General features: G+C 38.0%; 1 protein-coding gene across 3 annotated transcripts in view; it reads right to left on the bottom strand.

Moving 5' to 3' along the window:
* The window catches only part of DNAI3 (dynein axonemal intermediate chain 3), a 68,150-nt gene extending 65,288 nt beyond the window's left edge, over nt 1-2,862 (bottom strand). For 2 of the 3 annotated variants that reach the window (XM_019710209.2, XM_019710212.2), the window contains exon 1: nt 2,730-2,862. The gene's annotated coding sequence lies outside the window, so the exon portion shown is untranslated. Of the gene's footprint in view, nt 1-2,502 lie in introns of all 3 variants that reach the window. The other variant, XM_074335072.1, reaches the window with a different exon arrangement.
* Between the last annotated feature and the right edge of the window lie 9,410 nt (nt 2,863-12,272).

Genomic DNA, 12,272 nt, shown 5'->3' with positions numbered 1-12,272 from the left:
GCCTTTAGCTCAAAACAATCTGCATACCACTAAGGCATATCTGGGATGGCTCAGTCTGAACCGCTACAATTGCTCACATCGAAATATCACAAGCTTTATTTTATGCCTAGTCCCTTGATTACGAAATCTTGAAAAAAATGTGGGTGTGTTTGTCTAAGGGTTTGTGTATACACGTTTTTTCCTTCTGCTTTTCACATATGTTTTTTCAAATGGTAATAATGATAGCTCATGTTTGTTGCATGCTACGTGCCAGGCACAGTTCAAAGTAACTTAGATGTTATTTTTTATGTAATTTCAACCACCCTTTTAGGAAGACATTTTTTTTAGTGCTATTCTCTTCATCTCCATTTGATGATGTGAAAACAGAGGCTCCAAGAGGTCAGGTAACTTGCCTCAGGAGACATACAAGCATGAGTGGCAGAGGCAGGGTGTAAGCCCCAGCGCTCTGGCTCTCACGCCTACACTCTTAGATTTTGCGTGAGACTATCTCTTGGATTTCAGTGGTAAATATTTATTGTATTTCATTACAAATGAAGCTTAGATTTAAATTCATTGTCTTTCCCTAGAAAGGTATGATTTAATCAACATTTTGCTTCCCATCTTTTCTATTTTTAAAGAAAGATTTAGAACATGACCCAGAACTAACATCTTGGGAGTCTGGTAAATATATCTCCAAGAACTGCTGCTTCTTGTTCAGTCTCCACCAAGACCCTGATTAAGCTTCAAGGTTCTCCTGGGCTCTTCAACCATCTTCTGACAAGGACACAACATCCACCCTCCAGAAATAACTGTTTCTACAATATTTCCAATTAGTCTACAATACTTGTTTCTCCCCTTCCAACCTAGCATCCACCTCTTTCCAAGATTGAATATTTACTCATTTAAGTAGATGCTATCCCATCACTTTGCCCTTTGAAACGTCTCTTGGATTCCAAGCCGGCCTCTCCCATACCCTCCACTTGTTCTGGCCTTTAACATGTCCTCCTATGCCAGAAGTTCCTGTTTTGTGCCAGGAACCCCTTTGGCAGCCTGATGAAGCCCATGCATCAAATAAAAACATGGGACTGAAAGGGAGACAGATTTTATTGAAATATGGATATCAAAGGATTTTTAAATTATAATAATTTATATGTTTCTTTATTAACACATTAAATAACAAGATGTAGCAGTGGTTCTAATTACTACCTTAATTTTGAAGATGTGATGAGCAAAAATCATAAATCTATAACATCCTTAATGTAATATGAAAACAGCTGTAATCTCTGTTAGTGACAAAGTCACAAGTCCTGCTAATACCATGGTGACTTGTTACCAAATGCATACTTTTCAATTAGCAGTTAGTAAAACTAAACATGCAGTTTTATTTTTCTATCCACAGTCTCCTCCCCTACGCTCTAACTAGATCATGGCCATTTAATTGGACTCCCTGCCTCTGTTCAAATCAGAATAGTCACCCACAGGGCAGGCCTTCAGAGCTCTCTTTCTAAAATGCAGATCTGAACAAGTCACTTCCTTGTATACTGGAGAATAAAATGTAGGTCCCTAGTGACCACAGCTCATTCTCCAGTAGTGGAGAAATGGAGCTTATTTGAAATGCACATTTCCTGGTGGCACCGCGATCATGCAGGTCTGGGTGAGCCTGCAGTTTAAAAATCACTATGAGGTAGTCTTACACTGGTGGTCGGCAGACTAGACTTTGCGAACCAGGACAGAGTCAAGTGTGTAAGCATCACCTTTAACACCCTTCAGAGTTTGCCTCACCACATCCACCCTTCCAGTTCTACTCCAGCCTCATAGGATTACTCTCCATTCTCCAAACAGTCCCCAGAACTGCCTAGCTTCCTCTCTGGGACATTCCCTTCTCTCCCCATCTCTCTAGCTTCACACCATTCACACATTTCTTGACTTGCTTAAATCTTACTAGTTCAAGGTCCAACTCCAATAGGACCTTCTCTCTGAAGCCTCCCCAACTTTCTCACTCAGAGGCTTAAACAATTGTTTTCCCTGATGCTTTCTGATCACCTATTTAAAGCAGTGAATTACACCAGGCTTCTGCAAAGGCGGAGAGCCTCAAACTCAGAGCTGTCTGAAAATTACTGTGAATTCATTCAGCATTCAGCATACACTCAGGAGGAGAGAGAAATTACTGAGCAGCAATTACATCCTGGAGGTCACTAGAGGAATAAGACAAGATCTTTCATTTCAAAGAGTAAATGTGTCCCCCATCCTTGTCTTCACTCTTTATCTATGCCAGCCCTTTCTTAATGATCCTGGGTCATCTCTCTAACTACTTCAGTCCACGTTAATCTTGTCTTCTTTGATTCCTGATACCAATGAATAACCAGGATCAAGCTGTTTTCCCATCCATCCATCTATCCATCCACCCATCCATCTATCCATCCATCCATCTACCCATCCATCCAGTATTTATTGAACTCCCACTATGTGCCAGTCAATGTGATAGACACTGGGGCTATACAACCTGCGAACAAGACACAGTACCTGACCTCAAAGTTCTTAGAGTGTCGTTAACTGCTCTCCTGTTGCTATTTTTGCCTCCTGGCTGGGCTGGAAGTTCTTTGAAAGCAGGTCAAGTTTTGTACTTTTTTGTAGTCTTCACAGCAGCTAGCACATTGCTGACATAGAGAGTGTTCCAAGTGCCCTTGAAAGAGTGAGTAAAATACTTAATTGTTTTCCAAACCTCCGTTCCCATTCAGAGCTTCCCTTACCTGATACTACTGAACTGAAGAGAAAAGAAGCCTCTTTGCAGTACCCTGGGGAAAAACTCCTTGGGGGCCTGAAGATGGAAGTTTGACTCTACTGTCTCAGAAGAAGTCCAAGGGCACAAACCGCAGCTCCTCCGCCAGCTGTTGCTGCGACGCACTCGTTGCTAAGAGGAAAGAGGCGGTGACTCCGCAGAGATTGACAAAGCTCCAATACCAATACAGTCTCCGCTTTCTAACAGTCTCTTTCAGAACAGACTTGTGATTGGTTGCTATTATGCTGGTGCCACGCAACAGGGAACCGGGCGAGGTCCGCAGTTTTTCACTTGCGAGGAAGGAATTGTGCGTCTTGGGTGTGTTGAGGACAGGGGCCCGGTCTGACCCCAGGTCTGACCAAGCTTGGTCCAGCACAAGCGTCCCGGAAGAAAAATCCTTCTAGAGTGCTTCTAGCAGCAGGGAGGGAAGGTGAAATGAAGATTGCGGGGTTAAAATCCTTAGAGCAGCTGCACTGCTTACAGACGTGAGCTGGGGCCTTCCCAGGAGCCTGTCCTAGATTCCTGTGTGAAGGAGAGATAACCAGGTTCCATTATCTTCTAATGTGTTACCTTTTCCTCTTGCCAGAAACAACTTTTGTGTAGAGTTGGACTCAAACTGTAAGAATGAGTCTCAGGGGAAGGAGTTTAAATCCCTTAGTAACTTCAAGGTTCATTTTATCTGTGGTTGCGAGTCCTATGGGATTCATACAGTGGAGCGCCTCTGCACACTGTTCCCCACTTTCCTCTAAAAATAATTATAACTGCTAATTTGTAAGCTGGGAGAATTTAATAAAGCAATGCAATTGGCTGCTGTAATTGCTCTAAATTAATTTTTTACATTCAATTTAAGTAAAAATACTTGATTGAGAAGAAACTTACAGACATATCTGAGACTTAATGATCTCAAATTAGATAAGACTTTGCATTATGTTTAGGAAGATCATGTATATCTCAAATTTCTGAAGAATTTGTACTTGCAAAATGTAAATAAATTTTACTAAAGAAGTCATTAAAAATAAAAAAAGGAGGAGGACGTATTGTGACAACTTTTCCCCAGCCTCTTCTTCCTGACACTGACAGATAAAGTTCCCCTGGGCTCACTTCTGAACTTCTGAGTCTTCTTTTCTCACTCTTTGTACTCTCCTGGTGTCACAGATCGACTTCCCTTGGTTCAGCTGTCTCTCTACACATCAGAGACGTCCATTTCCATACTCTCAATCCCATACATCTCTTCAATCCCAGACCTGAGTTTCCACTCCCTATTGAACATTTCTAAATACATGTCCAGCTTCATTCACCATGTTTGATAGTTGCTAAATAAAGCTATTGAATGAATAAGTGAATGAATGAATTACTGTACCATAGGCATCACAACTTAGCAGAACCAAAAGTCAGTCATAACCTTTTAGCTATCTTTCAGGTATCTTTGGGAAACTTTTTTCCTCCTTTATTTTCTACCCTAAATAATAGTACCCACTGTCCGTCATTTTGCAGAGCCAGAAATCTGAGCAGCATCCCAACAGAATTGGTCTCTCTTTTCTGTTTGTCCACTATAGCAAGTATTACACTGTGTTGCAGTGGCTTGTTATATGGGTGTCTCCCTCACTGGACTTTAAGGTGAGGATGGTGTCTTATTCCTTTAGTTCTCCATTGTCTAGCACAGTGTTGACATGGGTATTTAATAAAGTATATGTTGAATGTATTTAAAACAAAGCTAGAAGGAACTCTCTAACAAAAGCTTCTTTACATTCTTCTGAATAATTTCCTTTTCTTAAAAAAAAAAAAAAAATCCATGCTCCTTTGCAGTCAGTTTTAAGGAAGTAAAGATTATAATAATCTTGTGATTTGGGTGAAACCCCAAGACTTTCTGTAGCTTTTCTTTCTTTAGAAACACCTGAAGGGGATGTCCACTTGGAGATCTTCTTTTAAGAGTTAGCTCAGAGACTAAGGCTTGAGGAAGCTAAATAGGAGTTTTTATGCCTTTTGATTGTCTGCATCAGTATGATTGGGAGGGAAAAAGGGTGGGAGGGAAGGAAGTTTCCCTGAAGAGTACTCACCTTCAGAAATGCGTAAACTGAGAGAAAGGTCTGTCTTGGGAACAAAGCTTAGATATTGGAGGAGAGTACCAATTGTGGCAATTCTAGAAAAAATGAACGAAAAAACTTCAATATGAAATCGGAATATGTGCAGCACTATAGCAAGGAGAAAGGCATTCTTATGATTTCTGCACAGAATTTGAGTGTAATGGAGAATAAAGAGGACATAGCTCCCCCAACCCTCATCAGAATTGCTGGTCCTTCCCACAAGGGAAGGCAGGGCTCTACAGGTGGTGGGCAGGCTGTGGGCAGAAGATGTCTCTAGAGGGGCCAGCTTAGGAGGTGAGAAGGAAAATAAGGGGCCATGTAGCAGCAGAGTGGATTTCTTTGTTTATATAGGTGAGACTCCACTCTCTATACCCAGAAATAGTTGGTGGTGGAAAGGTCATTGTATGGTGGTGATAGTCCTGCAATATCAACAAGCATCAAGAATCAGTGAAATACCAGTTCCACATGTATAATGATTATTACCATTATGGCATTTTAAATATTTTTCAAAGTGGAGTCACTCAAATAATACTGTCCTTAAAGTTAGAAAATTATGTTGAAGCGTTACATGTGTCACTTTCCAGATAAGTGACATCAGGCAAGCTATTAAATGCTATATCTCACTTTTACATCTGTAAAATCTGGGATGCTAATCAGAACCAAGGCAGATAACGGGGAGCACCCCACATTGCTGTCATAGCGGGCATTCTTCAAAAGAATTGAAACTTCACAGCAATGAATTGGAAATAGGTTGTCAATTAGTTTGGGTTTCCACAGGGAACTTCTCACATTTCAGGAGAGAGATAAAATCAATTCTTCTCTCAGCTAAGTGGACTGCTTCAGATTTAAAGTAAAATCTATGTTGAATATTTTTGCCATGTGAGGGCACAAATCACAAGATAATGTTCCCCTCCCTGAGTTCAGCCAGTTTTAATATCTAAATTTTAAACAGTTCAGTATGCTCTCAATAAGTTTTCTTACTGGGAATCAGTTTTTTCCTATTTCCACTAGATATATGGTGAATACATTTTCAAAGAATATCAGTGTGAAGGGATGCTCAATTATTAGCCTGTCCAGATCTTAATCTGGACACAGATCTTAATTGCCCACAGATCTTAATGTGTCCCTTCCCCATGGCACTGCCATAAAAACGCTAACATAGTGTCTTAAATTGTGGTACATACTCAGTGAATAGTTGTCAATTCAGAATTCATCTTAAATTTCAGTCAAAGTGAATTTATAGACATTGCCTCTGCTCTGTGATGATGATTAAAGGTAGATTTGCATATTCGCCACTTAGACGCTTCCACTTAGATATCTAATACAGATTTATCCAAAGGGTAACCCTCAGATCAGAGCCAGCCAGGAAATATTTGTTAATAGGCCACCAGTCCGTGAAATATTTGTTACCTATTGGAAACAAAAGAATACAGAAATTGAAGTGCTTTAAAATTTCATAGCAATTTCATAGAGTAACTATGTTATGTATGAACAAGGTTAAAATTTTCATTTTAAATGTCTTTATTCCATGTTTCTAGCAGTTCATTTAAACTACAGTTTACAGAACTACCAGCTTGTGAGAGAAGTGAACAGAAAGCCAAACCAAGTAGCCTCCAACAGCTAGCCCTTGGCAGACATCTCAGAGACATTCAAAATAGAACTCCTGATTCTCTCCCACCGACCTGCTCATCTTTACCTCAATTGATGGCAATTTTGGCTTTATGGTTGTTCAGGAAAAAACTTCATCGTCATCCTTGACTCCTCTGCTTCCATCTTTCACCCCTTTGGGAAATATTTTCAACACTGCACTGCACCCAGAGGGATATATTTTAAAAACATAAGTCAAATCATCCCAGTCCTCTGCCCAGGATAGCTCCAATGGCTCCCGTTTCACCCTCCGTTAAATCCAAAGTCCTCACAAAATCCTCCAAGGTCCTGCACAACCTGGCCCCTGTTACCAGCCCCATTTCCTGCCATTCCTCACACTGGCCTGCTTGGGTTCACTCAAACACACTGGGCAGGCTCCTGTTGCATTGGCCTTTCCCTCTGCCTGGAACACTGAAACCAGACATCCTCCAAGTTTTTGCCAAAATGTTAACTTCTCAATGAGGCCTACCCCCACCCTATTTAAAATGGCAACTGCTCAACACTCTCGATTCTCCTTTCTCTGCTTCATTTTCCTCCGTAGTATTTATGACTTTCTAACACATTCTATCCTTTACTTACTGTGGTCATTGGCTTTGTCTACTAAAATGTAAACTCTACAAAGGCAGAAATTTTTTTTTTTTTTTCACTGATGCATCCCCAATGCCTAAATCCATGCCTGCCATATAGAAGATGCACCCAAACTGTTCATTAAATGGTTTGGAACAATCACTTTGGAGCGTATTTGGCAGTATGTATTAAAACTGAAAATGTACATATCCTATAATCTAGCAATTCTGCGCTCGGATAATTTAACCTAGAGGAACTCCTACACATGTGCATGAGGAAATGCTTCATAGATGTTCACTGCAGAATTGTTTTGTGATGGCAGAAGATGGAAACAATCTAAATGTCCATGAGTGGGGAAATGGATAGAGTGCTATGGTTTAGTCAATAAATTGCCATAAAGCTGTTAAAATAAGTAAACTTGAATGGATATAGCTCAGAACCAAAATCATGAGGTAAATGTTGAAGATTTTGTACAGAGCAATGCCACCTTTGTGAACGAAAACAGGTATGAATGATTTCTATATATTATGAATACATGTATGTGAGAAAAATGTTACAAATGAACCGAAATGATTCACACCAATTTGTGACAGAAGGTTGGTTAACTTTATAATGTTTTATTATTTTATTTCTTATAAAATAAAAAGATTGGAAATAAAATGAAATATAAAATTCATTGAATTTAGGGGTTGTGAGTATTGAGTGGGATTAATATGTTATGCTTTGTACTTTATTTGAAATTTTTTCAAAATTGAAAAAAAAATTATCTTCTAGACTGTAAGACCTCTAAGAGTAGGAACTATATTTTATTCATCTTTCTATCAGTAGTACCTAATACATTTACTAGAATATAGGAGGTCCTCAATAGATACTTGTTGAATATATATGTGTTGAATATATATTTTAATGAAAGAGATGAGACTAATAAAGAAAGAAGAAGAGTGGTACAAAGGTTAAAAAGGACAGAAAGGTGAAAAATATTTGGGGTTGACATATGTGTGATTTAATAACTGTGGTACCTGAGACTTTCAGCTGAGCTATGTCACTGAAGCAGACAGGATTTTTGAGATGGCAAGAAGATAAAGATGTGGAAAAAAGTTTTCCATCCATCAGGTACCAAGAATGCTGTGGGGATTCACTGGTTATTGGAGTAGTGTTTCCAAATTCCCAACAGATATTAATCTTGGGAATTCAAAAAATGGAATTCCTGAAGTGATAAATTATTATTTTCTTTTTCATAATATTTTATTTACCTGCTTTAAAAATATAATGAGTAACCATAGTAATAACAGTGTTTTTGTCTGGTTTTAGTATCAGGGTAATGCTGGCCTTGAAAAATGAGTTTGGGAACCTTCCCTCCTCTTCAGTTTTTTTGAATAGTTTGAGAAGGATAGGTATTCATTCTACTTTGAATGTTGGGTAAAATTCACCTGTGAAGCCATCTGGTCCAGGACTTTTGTTTTTTGGCAGTGCTTTGATTACTGATTCGATTTTGTTAGTAGTTATCGGTCTGTTCAGATTTTCTGTTTCTTCCTGGTTCAGTCGTGGAAGACATATGTATGCTTCTAGAAATTTATCCATTTCTTACAGGTTATCTAATTTGTCGGCATATAATTGTTCCTAGTATTTGCTTATAATCTTTTGTATTTCTGTGTTGTTAGTTGTCATTTCTCTTTCATTTCTGATTTTATTTGGGCCCTTTCACTTTTTTTCTTGATGAGTCTGGCTAAAGGTTTATCAATTTTATTTATCTTTTCAAAGAACCAGCTCTTGGTTTCATTGATCTTTTCTTTCTTTTTTTTTTTCTCTATTTCATTTATTTCCACTTTGACCTTCGTTATTTCCTTCCTCCTACTTGCTTTGGACTTTGTTTGTTTTTCTTTTTCTAGTTCCTTTAGATATAAGGTTAGATTGCTTGAGATTTTTCTTGTTTCTTGAGGTAGGCCTCGATTGCTACAAATTTCCCTCTTAGAATTGCTTTGGCTGTGTCCCATAGATTTTGGGTCATTGTGTTTTCATTTTTGCTTGTCTCAAGTTATCTTTTGAATTCTTCCTTGATTTTATTGTTAACCCATTCATTGTTTGGTAGCATGTTATTTAGCCTCCACGTGTTTGTGTGTTTTTCAGTTTTCTTCTTGTAATTGATTTCTAGTTTCATACCAGTGTGATCAGAGAAGATGCTTGACATGATTTCTGTATTTTTAAGTTTCTTGAGATGTATGTTGTGTCTTAACAAGTGGTCTATTCTGAAAAATGATCCATGTGCACTTTAAAAAAATGTATATTCTGCTGTTTTGGGGGTGAAATGTCCTAAAAATTTCTATTAAGTCCATCTTATCTAATGGGTTATTTAAGGAATTGAAATGGCAACCTTTTTGTTGAGACCTCGTGCTCTAAACAACTGAGCCATCCGGCCGCCACTCCAGCAGTTCATTGTCTTCAATCTAGTTGTGGAGTGTGCAGCTCACTGGCCCATGTGGGAATCGAACCAGCAATCCTGTTGTTCAGAGCTTGCTCTCTAACCAACTGAGCCATCTGGCCGCCCTAAAGTAAGTTTTTATAGGTGTGTAGTTACTGACACTTTTAATTGTTTTCTGATTGTTTTTATAGTTCTTCTGTTTCTTTCTTATTCTCTTGTTCTCTTCTCTTGTATGTTGATGATTTTCTATAGTGTTATGTTTGGGTTCCTTTCCCTTTATTTCTTGGATCTCTTAAAGATTTTTGGTTTGTGCTTACCTTGGGTTTCATATATACCAAGCTATGCTTATGGCAGTCTATTTTAAGTTGATGGTTGCCTAAGTTTGAACATATTAAAAAATCAGTCTCTACATTTCTTCTTTATATCCTTAGTTACAGGAGTTCTATTCAGCTAGCCTTCAGGTGGTTCATATGATGTGTGTTCTATAGTTTAGTGGTAAATTTGATGTGATCATGGGAGAAGACGAGCACAGAGTTTTCCTAATCTGCCATCTTGACTAGAAGTCTCAGTTACTTTTTTAACACTGAAAATATTTTTTATGTTTTACAAAGGACTGTATCATTTAGTGAATATTCAAACACTGAAAAATGCAGTAAACATGATTGGGTAGTATTCAAAAAAATGTAACATTTGGATCTCTTAGCAAGATCCACAGCATTACATAGAAATGTGTTGAAATCAGCAATTTAGGGAGTTATTTTGTTTGCAAAACTTGTTATTTCTTGAAATATCATTCATAGGATTAGCACAATGTATATTATGTATATAAACATATTAATGTTGTTTCATTTGCAAGAGCTAATCACCAGCAGGGGCAGAAACATACACTTGTAACATGACAACGATAAATGCTAGACTGACTACTTAGATTGTAACGCTTCTCTCTGACATGTTCCTGTTATTCTCTCCAGAAATGTTGACCTTAATCTTTGACTTTATGTGTCAGAGTTTCCTATCTTCCTTTTGATTTGATGTCAATATAGTCATGTGAACCAATCGTATCACTATGTTGATTGTTAAGGTTTATTTTCCCCCTTGCATTGTTTTGGCACCTTTGTCAAAAATCAATTGACCATAAACATGTGTGGATTTATTTCTGGACTCGTTAGTCTGTTCCATTGTCTATATATATTCTACGTGTGTCTTCACAAATACCAAACTGTCTTGCTTATATAGCTGTGTAATAAGTCCTGAAATGAGGTAGGGTCCGTCCTCCAATTTTGTCCTTATTTAAAAAAATTATTTGATTATTCTAAATTCTTTGCATTTCCATATGAATTTTAGAACCAGCTTGTCAATTTTTACAAAACAGTTTGCTGAAATTTTGATTGAAATTTGGTTGACTCTGTAAAATAACTTTCTGAGAATAACTTCTTCACAATATTGAGTCTTGTAATCCATGAACATGGTTGATCCTTTTATTAATTCAGATCCTCACCCCCGCCCCCCGCCAAAAAAAAAAAAAAAAAAAAAAAGATCAACACTTAAAGCACATAAAATATGCCAGGCACAGTACTGGGTGATTTAAATACATCCTATTAATTAAAATTCATCATTCCTTTTATTAGATGAATTATACATAGAAGGAAATGGGGAGAGGAAAAGATTAAGTAATTTCTCCAGGTCAGTCAGTAAGTGGCACAACAGGGGAATTTGGGCCTCTATCCATCTGACCCCAAAGCCTGTTTTTTTCTATTCACCTGTCTATTTAAGTTAGCTCTAACTAGGGTTAAATTAGAGACATCTTTTATGCCTGCAAACCTCTCCAAAGTTCAGATTGTTCCGGAACAATCAAACTCCCACTGTCAAGATGACTTCACCGTAAAAGCACTACAAAATAGTGCTAAAGCATGTGGAGGCATATGGGTGTTAGAGATTAAATTATATTTTCTAAATTGCACTTGAGAACGGAGTTTGCCAATTATAGCTTTTTTAATATCTACCTGTTCACAGCACTTGGGATTCAGTTCATAAACAGTATAAAATTATTGTACCCCATTGCAAGAAAAGATATTTCCATTTATAAATTATCCATGCCAACAGATTTAGGATTTGAAAAAGATTTTGTAAAGCATCTGACAGCTCTTGAGATAATTTCAGGAATTACCTGTTAGGAAAATTCAATGATCTTTTGCAAGCTTATCTGTGACCAAAAAATGAAAATAATCAATTAAAATATATCCATAGTGGCTGGATTCAAGTTAATCAAAGTTCCTGATCGACCTATGATAGGGAGTAAACTAAGGTTTAATTAAAAAAAAATCATGATGAAAAATGTTTACAGTTGGAGGTCTATTCTTAAAGAAAAAAATACTCAATGACACTTGTTAAAGATGGAAGGCAGACTTTATTCAGGACCACTGAGACAGTTATGAGGATCACTGCAATGGGAGTTTATAGTGGGGGAGAGAGATGAGGCTAACTCTAAATACAGTAGGGGCGCGTTGGAATTTATAGCCCAGGAACAAGGCAAGGTCGGGGTCAGTGGATGAAAAATTACTAAGAGAAAACAACAGAGGTGAAGGGAGTTCTGGCTAAACCACCTAACTGAAAACAGGCCATGGTGGGGGATCAGACATTGCAGGGGTGGAGGGGGGGATGGCAGAAGATGAGGAACCCCATAAGATGTCAAGGATGATCAGATATCGAGGGTGTGTGCTTCTGGTTAAACTGACTTAGCAGGGTTCTTGCTAAAACTTTATTTTACAAAGAAGTGCACAGATGAGCCTAGGAGAAA

This window comes from Rhinolophus sinicus, linkage group LG06, assembly GCF_036562045.2.
Source record: "Rhinolophus sinicus isolate RSC01 linkage group LG06, ASM3656204v1, whole genome shotgun sequence".
NCBI lineage: Eukaryota > Metazoa > Chordata > Mammalia > Chiroptera > Rhinolophidae > Rhinolophus > Rhinolophus sinicus.
Note: the sequence above shows the minus strand (reverse complement) of the source record. Positions and strands in the feature narration are given on the sequence as shown.